The sequence below is a fragment of the Emydura macquarii genome, unplaced genomic scaffold, assembly GCF_026122565.2.
Source record: "Emydura macquarii macquarii isolate MOO-44397 ecotype Brisbane River unplaced genomic scaffold, CSIRO-AGI_Emac_v2 contig_2768, whole genome shotgun sequence".
Taxonomy (NCBI): domain Eukaryota; kingdom Metazoa; phylum Chordata; order Testudines; family Chelidae; genus Emydura; species Emydura macquarii.
Window position 1 is genome coordinate 37,478,464 of NW_027132905.1, and position 16,704 is coordinate 37,495,167.

Consider the following 16,704-nt stretch of genomic DNA (forward strand, 5'->3'; position numbering starts at 1 on the left):
TGCAATGGAGCTTTGCCTATTCCCATCAGCCGATGACCTGATCCAGCAGCTCTGGTTCTCTGCTGATTTACCATTTACACCTGCTCAAAGTGGGTGTGAAAAACAACCAGCTCAGCATGGGAGTGTTCAAGAACCACTTCGCACAGGTGTAAATGACATCAGGTAAAGGGTAGGGTGGCATCAGCCAGCGGTTGCTTTGCAACACTTCGTGTGAGGCACCGGCCATTCATTTCTCTTGGTTTATCCACCCACTTGCCCGTCTATTTATACTGTGCCCAGCAAGGTGGTATATGAGCATTTCAGAAACATGTCAAAGGCCAGGCAATGCAGCTGCTTGAATTTACAGCAGCTGAGGCTCTATTCTTAAATCTCTAGTGTGTGAACAAACTCTAACGACATCCAACATTGGGGTATGCACACACCTTCAGTTGCAAGGGCCTATTGTCAATAATTGATAATTATTACAGTTACTTTGGACAAGTGCTTATTTACGTAGAGCACAGCAAGCGAATCTCCTACAAAAGTGCTTATTTTCCGTAATTGCAGATAAGCACTTTTATAACATCGCTACTGCAGCGCGTGAGGCAGCTCCATCTGGATTTTATAGGCTTGGGTTTTTTTTAAAAAATGTCTTCAAATTTCTGATGAATAACCTTTCTCACATTTAAGACAATATCATCTCAGGGTTTCTGTAATGACCAGGCCCTGTTCCTAAAAGTTCTTTGCTGAAGAAAGACTGTAAAATGAAATTGAACATAAAAGCGGTCCTCTGTCTTTATTACTGTGTTAGACTCCACTTGGAATGGAGTCTAAAATTTATATCTGTTGCCGGGGGACAAACAATTTCTAGGATTATTTCCTCCAAGGGGGCTCTCTCCAGATGGCATGTCTGGTTTTAAGGCACCTGCAGAAAGCTGGATACAACACAGATTTATTTTTTTTGAGTCTCCCCCTCTTGTTGTCAGAGTCCCACAGACACTCTTTAGGCCAGACTCAAAGCTCAGTGAAGTCTACTGAAAGAGTCTCATTACCTTTTTTGGATCTTAATCTACAGCTGCTTTACAATACAGATGACTACTTTCTGCTCCGTTATTTTCCTTATCTCTATTTATTTCCTATTTGTTTCACTGTTTAGAAGAACAGGTATTCTCTGGATATCTAATTCTTACTGTCTGCTTCCAAATTTTATTGCAAAGTCACAACAGCATTTATGTTCCTAAATGTATAACAAATTCTCTTCTTTTTCACTCATTGTGAGAAATGCTGAAAAACACAGACTTGTGTTGACATATAATCTTGCTCTGCAAACATCTATTTACCAGTTGCCTAGAGGAGGCTCTGGGTAGGATTCCTCCAGGTTTAACGTTGTCTATTCTGTACATCTCTGTAGATACTAGTGGTGGTGAAACCTCTGAATAGTCAAGTAAGTTCGTTTTGCTAAACTGTCAGATGCTTGGAAGCTCACCCAAAGTATCTTGACCCTGAGTCAACAACATTTGACTGGAAAACTCATCAAAAAAGATATTCTTGAAAGATTTTCAGTGGGTCAGAAATACTCCACTGTTGCTTCTGGATGGGCCCAGAGACTTGAATGGGTGTGAAAATGAAAGATTTTTTAAACCCATCTTTTACCCCAGCCTTAATGATTTGGTTCATTTTCAGCCTAATTTCTGGCCAATATTTATTTTATCTGAACCAGAAACCCTTCTGGGAAAATTCAGATCCAGATCTGGATCCAAACACTGTGGGCTTGGTTATCTTTAGAATAAACCAGTAACAGGGCAACAAGTATATCTTTTATGATTCATGCCAAAATGTGTTAGACTCTCTACCCTATTTGGAATCTAAGAACAAACCACTTCTAGCATGATACTTTTGGACAGAACACTAACGATTTGCTTTATTAAGTAGTCACCTATCTAATATGCATGTTCCAGCTGGGATTCCAAGATTACTGTTATGTTTCATCCACATAACTGCCCCAAAGCATTTACCTGATGCTCATCGCTAATAGGGGGAAAGTGACATCTCAAGGGAATCCAGTCCCACTAATTATAATGACATCGGACACTTCATTTGAAGTGCTGCTAATTTTTGCAATAGTCTTTTATTGAGCTAAAATGATCAATGTCACACCCTAGCTGTACTTTGAAGTTTATCTGACTTTACCCAAAGCTTTAAGACTTGGACATTTCTTGAGAACAGGTTCCCTGTTCCCAGATTTCTGTTCTGAGAACAGTTCCTGCTTTAGCCATAGAGTTTCTCATGCAATATTTTGGCCTGTTGGCTCCAGGTCATGGCTGGACCCAAGAAGTCCAAAGCGGTCACAAACATGGAAACAAATAAACCCACCAAAATGATAACGAGCCCTGATGTGAGCACTGGGCAGAGCTTTGTGTGGGTTTCGTATTTAATCTTGCCTGCCTTGCCTATGGCCGGTTCACGGAAGGACAAGGGCAAGCGTGCGTGTGTGTGCAGAGGGATGCATCCTCTCTTCTTTTCTGCTACTTGTCACCCGCTTTCTAAATGTGCATGTCTCTCAGTTTCACTTTCTCCAGCACATACCTCCTTTCTTTCTTTCTTTCTTTCTCCCTCACTCTCTCCCTCCCTCTCTCCCAGATCCATGGAGCATTTACTTGGCGTAGGCTGGTCTGTGTCTCACCTCCCCCTCATTACATCAATTCCGTGCCTTAGGCTTTGTCTCCCTTTGAAATCACAGCCATCAACACCAGAGCCCTTTCATCCTGTGCTGCTCTCAGAGCCTTTCGGGTAGTGGTTAACATTTTCTTCATAAATCTGGCAGTGTTTGCCCCAGAGGCTTTTTCCTCTTGAAACCTCTTTGAACTGGCAAGCCTGTTTGATACACTTAGAGCCGCCAAGCTTCACACAGGGAACCTCTGGCTTGGCTGGGTTTTAGGGAGCATTTTGTTCTCACAGTTGTAAAATGGTTCCTGCTTGCCCAGAAAAACAGCCTGGGTTGCTACAGGCTTGTGTCATAGCGCCAGGGGTCTTCCAGGGGCTGGCCCGCAGCTCTGGCACCTGTGCAAACTCTCCACTCTTTGGAGGCCTCACTGGACTTTCTTCCTTAGTCCCTTTCCATAGCTCAGGAGTTTGTTCCCAGAGGTGTGGGTGGGTGGGTGGTTGCAGGATATTGTGCCTACAGACTAAAGTAAACCGTGAATTCAATGATATTAAGGGCCAGGCTATGTCATGCCCATGCATGGGGGTGGGAAGGAGGGATAAGATGTCCACCTTGGGCACCCTACTCCCTATGAAGGTGGGGTGCAAGATGACCAATAGAAGGCAATGGTCTGGGGCCACAGAACTGTCTGGGTGCCCTGAGAGAAGCAGGCACGTCTGGCAAAGAATTGGTGCAGCCAGGCTGCTTCTCCTGCCCACAGCTCCTGGAGGGTTCGTAGCACCGCCCCATAACACAAAGGAGAGGAAGAGTCAGTGGGGAGTTTGTGAATGCTCAAAGCCAGAGAAGGGTGACTGTGGGCTGTCCCTGCCCCCTATCACCAGGAAATCCCCGCTGCCTCTGCAGTCCAGTTCCGTGATAAGAAGGAAGGCTGCTCCCCCCTGCCTGACACTGTTCCTGGCACTGCCTAAGAAAAGCCAGCGAGCCAGGGTGCCTGTGCTGGCTCTTGTATTTGTAAAAGGGACACTCCGAAGATTAGCCTGTCCTGTCAGTGCTGCAGACGAGGCTCAGCAGCAGCGCCACAGCCTGAGAACTTAGTGCACCAAAGAATGAATCATTCCATTTCTTAAAAAAAGAAAGAGCCCTTAATTCTTTGATCCACTGACAGTTCCTTCTGCTGAGTCCACGTGGCTAGGCACGTCTCCACTTCAGTACAAACATCCCCCTAGGTGGCTGTTTTTTCTCTTTTCCACGCAGAGGGCTTGAGGGATGGAGTGGCGTGTGCCAGCTGCCGTTGTTTGCCGGCTGATTACCGCACAGGTGCCGCCGCATTCTGAGTGTTTTGTATTTTTGCTTATCAGTTTTATGCCAGTTATTTTTTCACATTTCTTTCCTCTGCCTTGTAAATGTGATGTGCTTTATTTGTGCAGCAAGTGGCTTGAATATGCTGTTTGAGCTGGGAAATACAACGAAGCGCCTACTCTGCTGCATTAAAGCCTGTTGCTTTACTTAAGTGTTACCTAAATTGTTCAAAGGACAAATCTGCTGGGAGAAGTATCACCCTTTGGTAAGTTGGCTACATGTATGTTTTCATTTATGTCGTATGCATTTGTTATTCCATGCTGCCCATTTCATTCCCTTGCTGACACACGGTTAGGAAGAGGAGGCAGCAGATAGATTTGTTTTCCTCATCACTCTTTGGGATTTGGTCAGAGTTCGATTGGGAGTCCAGGATCCTGCCTGTGCCCCTTCTCCTCTAGCTCATGGCTTCTCTTACAGAACACGGAGTCTCCTCTCTGACCCCTGCAGCCAGTATCCTTCAGCTCAGCTGGCCTGGCTTTCAGAAATGTTCTCTCTCCCACAGGAAATATGCCCCTTTGTTCCTCTCCCCAGAACGTCCCAGCCTCTGTGCTTCTAAAGGGCTGTACCAACACCCTGTTCCTGTGTTGCCTTCCTGGGGTTTTCTATTACTTCTCTAAGGGACCCAGGCCATGTCTACAGTACAAACTCATGGCGACATAACTTATGTTGGCGGACAGTCACCGCAGTGATTAAACCGCTTGTGTGTGTTCACACTTGGCTCCTTGTGTCGGTGGTGCACTTCCCAAGCAGCGCTTGCAGTGATTGGCTTGTCAGTGTGGGGCATTGTGGGATGGCTCCTGAAAGCCAATAACAGTCTACGTGAGCAAACGCAGTGCCTACAGGGGCACTGCGTCGACCTAATGACATCGACTGGGACTGCCCACCGCTCAGGGAGGTGGCGTTACTAAGTTGGCGTAGAGCGGCAACTTGGGAGCCAAATTTAAGTGAAGACACTTACACAGCTAGGTTGGTGCAAAGCCGCTTACACTGACCTAACCATGTAGTGCAGTCAGGCCCTAGAGAGAGCAGGTTTCATTCAAGCTGCAACCTCCCTGTTGTTCGGCCAGGCTTGGCCTAATCTCTTCTCGTTGAGTCTTTAATGACTGTCATTCAAAGGTGGACACTTAGACATCACTCTCTATTTCCTTAGCACCAGGAGTATTTCTGGAAAGAACTTCATTCCTTGAGACCAAGTAGGTAGCCATACAGCAGTGAGTAGATAAACTGAGTCATACATTTTCTTATAACTCCAGAAATCCCACATTCTCTACAAGTGTAAGTGGGACTCAAGTGATGTCTTGGCCTGTTGCGATGCTGGCCCCTGAGCTGGGTAAAACTCACCCTCGGTGAGTAAATATGCACTGAAATGTGTTGGCTTAAACCATCTGTCTAGTCATTCTAAATTAATGGAGAAATTCAGAAAAATCAAATCTCTTCATGGCTAATTCACATGTGGAAAAAGGGGCTAAACTGATTAAATAAACTCTTTGCTGGGAGTACTCACAGGGTTCCACTCGGTGCTTTTCAGTAGCAGATTTTTAAACCTAATCGTATCAGATACTCTTCTGGCACCCATTTTATGAAACACATCGCTACCCTGCTGGTTTTAATGTATCTAATCTCCTGTTGATTATTCCTGGAGTATCAGCCAAATACACACTTCAAATTAAAGCTCTCACTGCAGCTCAAAGTTGGGTTACCATGGAGATCAAAGTAGTATTTCTTTTTCCTGTATTTTGTTTTTCAAACCAGTTTCGTAATTGCACTAATTTGACAGCACCGTTTCTGCAGATGCTGAGGTCTGGAACGCTGAAGGTGGTGGGACCTCAGGACTCCCGTCACAGCAGCCACTGCCGTTAGGTCATACTGACAAAGAGCTCCCTTTTGGTAATGGCTCCTGAGGCTCCCCTTTGGTAAGAGCGAGTAGGTTTGTTGTAGCAATGCAGAGGTGTTCGCTTGGACTCAGCGTTGGTTACACCGTAGTGTTTTTTGATTAGCTTTTCCAAATAAAGCAGTCGTCGGCAGAGACCTGGCTCTGTTGGAGGCTGCAATCACTTCTGGAAAGTTCTGCTAACATCAGGGAGGACTAGCATGAGCCACAATGGAGAGTGCAGGTGTGTGCTTTGCTTTGCTGAATGTCCACATGTGAATATGTGAGTCTGCTACCAATGCACAGATCGTGCAGCTCCCATGTTGAAATTTGGGCACTTGGTGCTTTCAGGCTCCTTTAGCTAGTGACCCTTGTGCAGCATGTTCATTCAATATTGGCAAATGGGCACTGGAAACACACACTACGGGCTATTAGCATGAAAATGGGCGGCTCATTAGCTCATTAACTTTAGCAATATCTGCATGATCCAAGAGTGTGATTTGAGCAGCTGAGTCTGGAAGGTAATTTTGTGGTGCACAAAATACAAAAGCTGGTCCTAGTCACTTAGGAGATGAAAGGGGAGGCAGTACTTTCTTGAAGGTACTACAGTGGATTGGGAGGGAGGGAAGGAAAGAAAGAACCCAACCCCAGGGAGAAGCTAAAAATTAGAGCAGCAGGGAAGCAAATTAGTCACATAAATGGTAATTTGCCCCTGAACTGAGGAGCAGCTCAAGGCCTATAGACTGCTAAGTCCCCATTTGCAACCTCAGTGCTTAAGTGCTACTTCTTAAATGGACCTGTCCCATGCCACAGGCTGGGAAAACCAGGAAATAACTGAGGGATGGTCTCTGCAATCCAAACACTGCTCAGATCAAGCAGTAACTGTGCCGGGGAATGGAGGGTGCTCCAGGATTCTGTTCTGGTTTTTGGCTTTGTCAGAAATCCCAAATCCCACTCAGTGTAAGTGCGGTCATTTAGTCCACCACAGAAGACGATTTCAACTGGTGATTAACAAGTGATCCGCAAATACTCACACTAGGGGAGTCTTTGATCAGACCTAGGTCACTGTCAGGTAGACTGTCAATCTAGTGCTTACCAGCACTCATCAACACTCAACTCACTTTAAATTAGAATTAATCCACCCCCAAACAGCTCTTTGTGCTTTAGAGTGAGGGCATCTGTTCATAACATCTTTCACTGATAAGAAAAAAGCTGGGGCCATTTGCTTTCTGCACCAAACTGGAAGAACTTGGACTGATGTTTAAGACATCACCATCATACCAGTTGGGAAGGGAAGAGGCCCGAATGGCTGGGAAGTCTCAGGTGACCTTAGCCTAGGAAGCAGAACAATATATACACCTCGGGAATGACTTCTCTCCCTGTGTCGTATTGTCACAGCTGTGGTCAGCAAAAACATGCAAGCTGACTCCCCTCGCTATAAAAGAGAGAGGACAGCTGGCAGGGCATTGTCTAGGAGGGCTCCGGGATTTAGTACATACGCTCCTCCTGGTCTAAAAGAGCTTGAATGTGGTGGCCTACCAGGCATGCTGCAAAAGACATCTGTTCAATAGGGTTTTTAGAGGGAGTGGTGGGTTTGCTTCTCGGAATGAAGATGGGGTGCAAAGGAATTTCTGTAAGTGTTGGGTTGGTTGAGTTCCTGCTGAATGATCATTCTAATGCTGCTGCAATTGCATTGCATTGTTAATAGTGTTATGGTAGCTAGAGGCTTGGCTAGGCATCTTTTTAGTTATTTAAATAGAAATACATAAAAATATGAATAGTTAACAATATACACAAATGGTTATATTAACCAGTAACACCAGCCTCTGCCCAACATACCCCAGTCAGAAGAAGATTTCTCCCTCTCTCCCCTACTAAGTCGCTGCCCTTGCTGGCTTTATAGGAGACACTTGGGTGAACGAGGTGAACAAGTATTGGCTCTTGGCATATTAATGGACTTGTATCTTCCTAATCATATTTATAATATTGCCCAAATCCCTGTCCAATGGTTCTCATATGCAATTGCTAGCAATTTTTCCTTTTGTAACGGCAGCCAGCGTATACAGGGGTGAATAGGATTGACTGCCATAGCAGTTAAGGAAAACATCTTGATTGTTGCAACTTTTCCACTGGTCTGTTCTGAAGATTTTCCTGGGAACTATTTCATTGTTATCTTTGTCTTTGCTGAGGCCCATTTCTTTTTGCAGTATATCTGTTAAATTCTCCATGCTGTTTAGTCCTGTTTTAGCTTGTGTGTGTGTGTGGGTGTGTGTGTGAGTGAGAGAGCGTGAGAGAATGTTCGTTACCCTTTTAGTTACTTATGATATTCTCAGAAATAAGAGCTAATCTCCATTGACTGTTCCAAAGATTAATTTCAATGAGAAGATTTTGTCTTGAGGTTGATATTCTCTAGAACCTCTCATTTAATATCAGACTTATTCACATGTAATTCTTTTTTTTAATCTTTGTAATTTGCAAATAGGTTTGTTGAAAGACTTTGAAATGAATAAAGTGGTTTGGTCAGCATTGTTTCTCTGGAGTATCATACACATTGTCAGATTTTTGACAGTGGAATTATCTCTGTGAATGTGTGTGTGGCTAAATTAGCAAATAGCTTTAAGATCTAAGAAATTATGGTAATTATAAGAACAAAATTGTTATTAATGAATTAATTTACTTGGGAGCCAAACTTTATGTAATTACAATTTAGGATCAAGATAAGGTTAATGCATTTACCTTCCTGGGTATTTATAGAAATTTTAAATTGTTCTCCACCAAATCTTAAGAAATAATTGTGCGTGTTCTTAGGGTCAGAGCAGTGGGATTGCTGGGCAGAATGTGACTGAATGGAAATAACATGGCTTTGGAGAGAATTATATTAATAATATTGATACCAAGGGACATCACAGACATGGTCCTTCTGCTGAAGATCTTACAATGCAAGGTCCTGATCCTGCAATCTCTTAGGACTTCTCAGGCCAGGAAAGCTACATGTGCCACTGAAATCAATGGACATGTTGCTACTGATTTCACTGGTGTAGGATCTGACCCATTAGGCCTCCACACCTGATCAAAGCTACCCATGTGTGTCAGTGCTTGCTGTATCATCCCCTAAATCAAGACAGTTTAAAGATAATGTGGGAGAGGGAAAGGGAAATTGGCATGGGATCGAATCACTCTCTGAAAAAAAGTCTTTTCTTCAAATTCTTTTACTTCATTAAACGCTCCCTGAACACATGGTGTTGGAAAGTCTTTGCAGACCTATTACTGTCAATAATGCTCAAACCTTATATAATGGAGTGGTTTATCAGCAGAGATCTACAGTGATATGTTCGTGAGGCTCTATTTATTATTAACCAGAAGGGGTAGAAAGTGTTTCCTCAAAGCATGAGACAAGTGGTATTTCATGTCCCAACATTTTAATGGGTGCAGAATTACAGGAGTCCGTGGAATCTTTCAGTGTTTTTTGGCTGTAGCCATACTGTAGTTGTGGTCTGAGTGGCTCTTTATTGAAAGTGTTGTTTTAACTGTGCTTGGTCCCAAGATATCAGAGAGACAAGGTGAGTTAGAAGTTGGTCTAATAAAAGATATTATCTCACCCCACCTTGTCACTTTATTGAAAAACAGGCTTAGTAAGGGACCACCAGGGAGCAGCAGAGAGAATCAAGAAAACTGCCAGTAAAATAAAAGGAGGATGCGTTCTGATCTGAGGAACTACTGTCCTGACAAATCCTATCAAGATCTGAGTCAGACACGGAATCCGTTTGCAAGGCAAAAGAAGATAGGATCAAAAAAATAAATGTGATGTGATGTTTTGGGGTTGGCTTCTCATCTCCTTCAAGTAGCTCAGTAAAGCAGATATTACCCACACAATATACTGAGCTTGCACTTTGTCCACGGAAAGTTTGCTCACAACAAAGTGCTGAACCTTTTCATGCACCTCGTAGAATTTTTGCAGTCTCCTGAGTCAGAAGCTAAGTATGGTGCTGGGCTACTACACTATTCATTTCTGCACTGCTCAGGTAATTGCTTTGCACAAAACCCAATCTCCTGTCCACGTCTTTAAAAGCACGTTGTGTACACAAAGTATCTCAAAGCACATTTAATTTAATTTTCAATATTAAATACGTTTTAAAATCAGATCTCCGGCACAAGAGATAGTTGGGGATTTGGCTCTCTAGAAACAACCTTGGGGAGAGAGTTCAGCTAAGTGCTTCCGATTCCGTGGGGTGGAGATTAAATGGCAGCCGAGAAACGGGCCTTATTGCTGCTGTGAAAATTCTTCCCATTTTATGTATCAATAAATTATTAAAGCAAATGACTGACTGCTGGAAACTGCCAGTTAATGTATGAATATTTCAGCTGTCATGTTAAAAGAAACATACACGGCACGACTCCAGCACATTAAAGCGCTAATAGGAAGAAGCCATTGATACGGATTCACCTCCTGTCTAAGGAGGAATGCTGAGGCTGAATTGCAAAGAACATTCACACCCTCCACTTGCTGTCATGCTTTTGGAGTCCCTCTGTTCACCCATTGTGGCCAAATTTGACACTACCCTGGTCACAGCAGAAATAGAGTTGGCCAGGGAGGACAGGTTTGGTTTTGCAGTTCTTTGCCTGCTTGGTTTTGGTTTTGCAAATAGCAGTAGTTCACGGCTAAGTTTTTGGTGGGGGTGGGGCTTAGGGAAATAGGTTTAGAAATAAATGGATAGGGTGGGGTTATGACAAACCCAGATTCCATTGGATCCCAAGTACCTGAGTTTGGAAGGGGCCATTTCCCTACGTGTCTAAAGCTACACTGAGCTGTTTTAGGTACTCACAAGGCTCTGATTCCCATAGTATCTGAGCACCTCATACTACCCCTGTGAAGAAGAGGGGTTATCCCCATGGGAACTGATGCACCAAGTGATCCAAGATCAGTTGGTGTCAGAGCAGTGAATTGATCTGCGCCTGCCAGCTCACAGGCCAGGCTTCTTGTCTATGGGCTGGTGACTTCTGCTCTTTGCACAAGAAAAACATATGAAGAAACAACACAGGCACAACTCAATCCCTCATAACCATGTTTTCTATAACTGTTCACAAATGTGCAAGGCCCAGCTGCTTACACACCGCTACTCTGTTTCTAGCAATTTCTAACACACAACATGGTGAGTGAGCCCCACGCGAAGGCACACAGACTACTTCAAGGGTTACTACCTGATGCCTGTACAATGCACAGAGGAAACATTCTTCCACTCGAGACCATTAGAGTGAAAGCTCATGACTCTTAAATCAGAACATCTGATGTTCTTAGGTTCTGTAGTGCATCTACTAAGTTGTTTCTGTGTGGCGTGGGCAAACTAAATGTCTTGGCACACAGGGACCAAACAGCCACCAGATGGTAACACTGCCTCAGCAACCCACAGTGCATATTTGCCCCAATTCGTAATGTACTTAAGCACATGAGTAGCTTTAAGCAACTTTAAGCATGTTAGCAGGCTCCTGATGGCAATAGAATTAATTGTTCATAGGCTTAATGTTTGGCACCTGCTTAGGTACGTTGCTGGATCAATGTAACTGGGATTAATGATCTAAAGGCAAAATTCTCCAATAGAATCTCATCTCATCAGTGATGCTCCTTAAGAGTCCTTCACCCAGGTACCACAGCAAGTGGTATACATCCCACATCTAATCTCTCCACCCCTTCAAACAACAGCTGTACACCAAACGAGCAAATGTGTTCTATGTGTTGCTCACACATGAAGAGGATTGTAAGATGTAACTCTGTCTAATGCCAAAGTTTGCATCTCTAAAGACTGAGAAGTCCAGTAAAATGTCAAACATTTCTAAATGATCAGTTCACTGCAAGTCACCTGCAGAGACATCAGTTAAACTCAAAATATCATATTAATACCCATCAAGATGGGTAATGATCTGGATTTACTGTAGGAAATGGGGGCATGGCAACAACTGATTACATGGCTGGAATCTCCCAGCCTAAAGATGTTACCTTTTTATGACTACCAAGGAGTTTTCCTGCTTGAGAATCTTTATGTTCCACAAAGGTCAGAAATAGGAGCAAGGCTGCTAAGCAGAAAAGTACAGAAGGAAAAAAAAACATATTAGGAAAAGCTTATAAGGTGCGGCTTGACAAAGCCCTGGGTGGGATGATTTAGTTGGGGTTGGTCCTGCTTTGAGCAGGGGGTTGGACTAGATGACCTCCTGAGGTCCCTCCCACCCTATTCTTCTATGATTCTATACAGATGGTTTTAGTTTGTGGTAAGCCAAAGAGAATGCCACAAATGAAGGGCCCAATCTTCAGCTGTGTAAATTGGTAGAGCTCTACTAACTTCTATGGGTAGCCTCTGGCCCACAGCACACGCTGGGTATTTAATAGGTTAATGAGACTTGACACATCATAAAAATGTAACCAACATCTAAGGACTATTAAATGGTCAATTTAAAGAGATAGGACACCACGCTGGTTGGGCCTTAAAAGTGATTACAATATAGGGGAGGGTTACCCCCTGGAGGATATTAAACAGAAGCTACTAAAGTCAGAGGTTTTTAAATCAGCAGGTCCAGATAACTCACATCCTCAACTGACTGAGGAGCTCACTGAACCATTAATGTTAATTTTCAATAAGTCTTGGGACACTGTGGAAGTTCCAGAGAACTGAAAGAAAGCTATTGTAGTACCAGTTTTTAAAAACGGTAAACAGGATGACCTGGGTAATTATAGACCCGTCAGCCTGAAATTGATCCGTGGCAAGACATGAGACTCAATTAATAAAGAATTAAAGGAAGTAATCAAATTAAAGTAATTAATGCAAATAAACATGATTGTATGGAAAATAGATCCTGTCAAACTAACTTTAGATCTTTTTTTGATGAGATTACAAATGTGGTTGAGAAAGGCAATAGTGTTGACATAATATACTGAATAAAGTGTAATACTGGATAGCACAGTAATTCTGTAGGGTGTCTGACTTGGTACCACATGACATTTTTATTTAAAAAATTAGAACAATATAAAATTAACATGGCTCACATTAAATAGATCAAAAACTGGCTAACTTGATAGTTCAAAAAATGATTTTGAAAGGGGAATGCTCATCAAGCAGTATGTTTATAATGCGACCCTGCAGGGATCAGTTTTTGGCTCTATGCTATTTAACATTTTTAATCAATGACCTGGAAGAAAATATAAAATCCATCACTGATAAAATTTGCAGATGACACCAAAGTTGAGGGAGTGGTAAATAACGAAGAAGACAAATAATGATTCAGATAGATCTGGATCACTCGGTAAACCTTTACAAATTTGACAAATTTCACATTTTTTAAAATGGAAAATTCTTTGAAACCAACCAGTTCCCATGAAAAGTTTCAGTTTTATGAAAATTGTTTAATTAAAAAGGTCCAGACCAGCTCTAGGCATTATAGCCCAGAGAGTTAGTATTACTCTGCCATTGCATGGAATATAATGGATAATGGACAACTGGTATTCCAATAAGAAAACAAAATGTGACATATCACAAAATTGTCAAGAAAGAACAATCATGCACAAAAAGTAATACCACGATACTCCTGCAGAAAAGACTTGCTTGATGAGAATTTGTTTTTAAAACATGAATTTACATTAACTGGAGCTCAGTCCTATTAATCATGAATTTCTATGCTTCTTACTGTTGGAGTCTAGTTGGAATGAAAATTTAATTCTAGAAGTTAGCTTTCCCCATGGCAATTGGTGTTGCACTTTAATTTTGGTGTTCTTGTTAATAATTAAATTTCCTCTGCACCAAACGGAATGGGCAGGAGAGTTTATTTGAGAGTGGAGCTCAGCTGTATTTTAGAGACTGTACCAAAGTAAGAAGTTCCAAGGTACTCAGAATGTCAGATTTGCCATCAGACAGAAAGACAGTGGATCACCTTTAGGCATTATTCCTGTGATGCTGACAGACCAGCTCAAGCCAAAGCCATAGGACAATTCACTTGTATGTGAATATCAAAAAAGTGTTAAGCGTTAGCATACGAGTGAACTAGTTTGAATGCATACTAATAGAGATCAAAGGAGATGGTGATTGTATTATTTTTGTCTGTCTGCATCCTTAGTTTGCTATTACTTTATTTCTATATTATTTAATTACAGGGTATACATAATCTTAGATCAAATGTGTGTCAATGAAGAGTGTATTGAGATGTTAGAACTTCATGAAAGCTCATAGAATGTTACTTGTATTGTTCTCACTTATTTATTCCTATGTAACAGCAGGCATTTGCATTATGTATATCTCAGTAGCCAAATTACTCAAGAAAGAGAGTGCTAACTTCAAAGAAAGGGCCATTGAGTTCAGAATGGGAATTCACTGACTCAATCTGCATTCCTCACCCACAGCCAACAAAGGAAGGCCCACATGGGAACAGAAGCTGTCAGCTAGTTTTCTGTGTGAAGAAGATATAAAAGATGGATTCAAGGAAAAATTCTTCATCTCTGAACTGTTTGGAAATTTACAGGAAAGTGTTCTGGATGCAAGTTGGAGATCCCTAGAGTTACTCTGTGTGACCCTGAGAGACTTTTGGAAAGCTAGCAGATTACTACGTCTTTGCTATCATTTTGGACTTACAAACTTTGACTCACCTGATAATGTATTTTACCTGCGTTAGCCTCCCAGTAAATCTCATTTCTTTTTCTTAGCTGATAAATCTTTAGTTAGTTTACCAGAGAACTGGCTGCCAGTGTTGTTTTTGGTAAGATCCAGAGTACCGACTGATCTGGGGGTAAGTGACCGACCATTTGGAGTTGGGAGTAACCTGAAGTGCTGTGATTTTTGGTTTATGTGACCATTGCCACTAAGTCCAGTTTGTCTGGGTGGAAAGACAGGCTGGAGAGCCTAAGGGGACTGCCTGTACCTCCATGGCAAGGCTAATATTGTGATCCAGGTGTTCACCTGTGTTACTGGCTTGGTGAAATTGAATTATAGAACATACCACCAGTTTGGGGTGTCTGCCCTGTTTTCTGACAGTCTGACCTGAGATTGGCACACACAGTGGTGAGCCATTGCAGACAGAGTGGCAATTCAATCTTCATTTGCTCGATTATTTGGTAATTTTTGGTTTTCTTACAATGTAGGCACATACATTTTAATTTTGTGATCCCTTTAATCATACAAAACTGCCACATCTCAGCAAGATTTGCATGATTATTATCACTGAAATAAACCAAAAGCCTCATCCATATTGAAATGTAGAATCATTTCCTTGTAGTATCTGTTTTTCCTGGCCCCTTTCTTATCTCAGTCCCTTCCTTCCTGTCACATGCTTTCCAGTACTCTGCCTAAGGCAGAATCCATATCTGTTAGCATGTAATCATTAATAGCCTGTTTTAATGTATTTGCAAGGACTCACACCCTCTTACCAGAGTGTTTCCTTGTCCTTGTAGAGATGCAATCGTAAAGAAGGGGCCTGTGAATTGAGAGCAGATAAACTACTTCCTTTCCATGTGATGGCAGAATGGGTTTGCGAAGTGCAGAAGCCTTTGGAAATCTCAGTTCAAGCTAATATGAGAATGAGTGCCCTAGAAATGCCAGTACATAATAAGTAAATACAATCAACTTTGCAGATAGCTGTCAGTTACTGTAAGCAAGATTTAACTGTCAGCACAAGCCACTAGCGAGAGACTGACCTTGTCTTTATCTCAGGCCAGTCTAAGAGCATTGACAAGAGATTCAGTCTTCAGTGAAGCTGGCTTGTTTTTTAATTTCTGCACTTTGAGTGAAAACAAGAAAATGAAACAAACAATGGTTCCCTAAGACTTCCCCTTTTAAATGGCGTGAGAAACATCATCAAGATTACTTTTTTCTTTTTCTTTGTATGTGACTCTTAAAGACATTTCTCTTTCAGAACCTTTAAAAGGTTCCTTCATCCCTAGGAACACAGCATAAAGTATCTCACAAAATTGGCTTTATTAATGTCATGCCGAAAAATGTCAGCTATGTTTGTTAACCCACTGGAAATATTAAACTTTGTTCACTGCATATTCAGCTTCAAAAATATTGTTTGTTTGCAGGCCACTTGGAGGCGTCTGATGAGTGTCAACAAGCATCTTTCCTGCCATATTAAAAGAGGAAAAATGGCAAATCACAGAAGGTCAAAACTCAAAAAAAAAAAAAAAGTGTTTTTTTGGTCTTCATTTAATTATTCAGCACACACATGCCGTAGAGTGAGAAGGCTGAGAGCGCTGAGATTGAATACAGGTAACCTTTAATACCAACAGAAATGTTTAATAAGGTTACATTAGGCCTTAAGGACTCCTCGACAGGATGTTAGCTTGGCCTTTTAATAATTTACATTGAAATTGCTTTGTAAGTAATTGTCTGGAGGTAAGACAGTTTACCCTACAGTATACAAAAATCCCTACTCCCATATTAATGGTGCGAGGGTGCAGGGGAGAGAGGGGATGGCAGAGTGTGAGACTAAAATACCTGACAAGGAGGAATGCTTGTGAAATGGCCTTCAGAAGGAACCACATCAATACCTTCAAAATGACCTGAACTAATACAGATTTCTCTGTAGACGCCCCTGTGCCCAAGGTCTCTGAGCAGCTTGGCACTAGAGATGAGCCTATAGAAAAGCTCTGGACCTCTGCATGGATTTGGATCTAGAATGAAAATTTTGCAGTGGTCCATGGACCCCTGAAGAGGGGGGTGGTGATGATGAAAAAAGATGTAACCCTGAGCTCAGGAAGTGACATGAGAGCAGACAAAAGGGATTTTCATCTACACTAGAACTTCTACTTTACAACCCAACTGGGGACTGTGGAGCTCAATAAATTGAACATTGCAAATGTACA

General features: G+C 42.2%; 1 long non-coding RNA gene across 1 annotated transcript; it reads left to right on the top strand.

Moving 5' to 3' along the window:
• Positions 1-3,906: 3,906 nt before the first annotated feature.
• On the top strand, positions 3,907-14,549 carry LOC137165431 (uncharacterized). Its single transcript, XR_010923367.1, has 2 exons — positions 3,907-4,205; positions 14,251-14,549. It is a non-coding gene; the product is annotated as an uncharacterized lncRNA (long non-coding RNA).
• The last annotated feature ends 2,155 nt before the right edge of the window (positions 14,550-16,704 follow it).